An 834-nucleotide genomic window follows, 5' to 3' on the forward strand; every position below is an offset into this window, starting at 1 on the left:
CGGGGGGGAGAACGGGGAGGGGGTCACCCAGTAAGCTGGGCAGAGGGAATGCAAGCACGTCGCTGGGGGCATTTCGTCAGCAGGTAGCTCATCCAACTAACTGGTGCTGCTGGTGCTGTGCTGCCGCCGGGATCGTGACGGAGTGGGCGTGCAGACCTCCCTGGGGACCGTGTCGAGCGTGATGGATATTGGGCAGCGGGCAGAGGGAGGATGTTTCGCTCATCACCTCATCGTCATAAGCAAAGATGAAAAAAAACGAAAAAAAATATACGTTTAGATCATCGCGTATAATAGCACCGCAGGACCGGCAATTAAGGGGCGCGTTTGTTCAAACTTCTATTCGCGCGCGTTGGAGGGAGAGAGGGGGAGGTGAAGGGAGGGATGAGACGAGCGAAAACACGAAAGGAGCAAGGGCGAATTAAAGGACGACTAGATAGAGCCCGAGGGGAGCAGAGAGACAAAGCCGGGGAAGAAAAGTTTGCTCAAACTGAGGGGCGTATTGATTTGAGCAGACAGGTGGAGGGGTGCGGCAAAGTCCTCAACCAGTTTGAATGACTGTGAGAGAAGAAAATCCCTTACAAGCAGTCACCTTTTGATAGTAATTAGAATTATTATTTTTAAAAGTCCACTCGAATGCACGCCCCTCTTCTAAGGAGGCCTAGGAGAAGAAAACATTTAATATTTTGGGGATTCTTGCGGTCTATTTCCATGTGCAGCACAGAGCACAGCACCGACAACAGGCAGCGACAAGGCCCATGTAGGCGCAGCCATACAGCCACGTCGCTTCGGCTTTAATCCCCGACCGTATTCTGATTCGCCCGGGAAAGGGAGGGG

This window comes from Frankliniella occidentalis, unplaced genomic scaffold, assembly GCF_000697945.3.
Source record: "Frankliniella occidentalis isolate FOCC.00 unplaced genomic scaffold, Focc_3.1 Scaffold33, whole genome shotgun sequence".
NCBI classification, from domain to species: domain Eukaryota; kingdom Metazoa; phylum Arthropoda; class Insecta; order Thysanoptera; family Thripidae; genus Frankliniella; species Frankliniella occidentalis.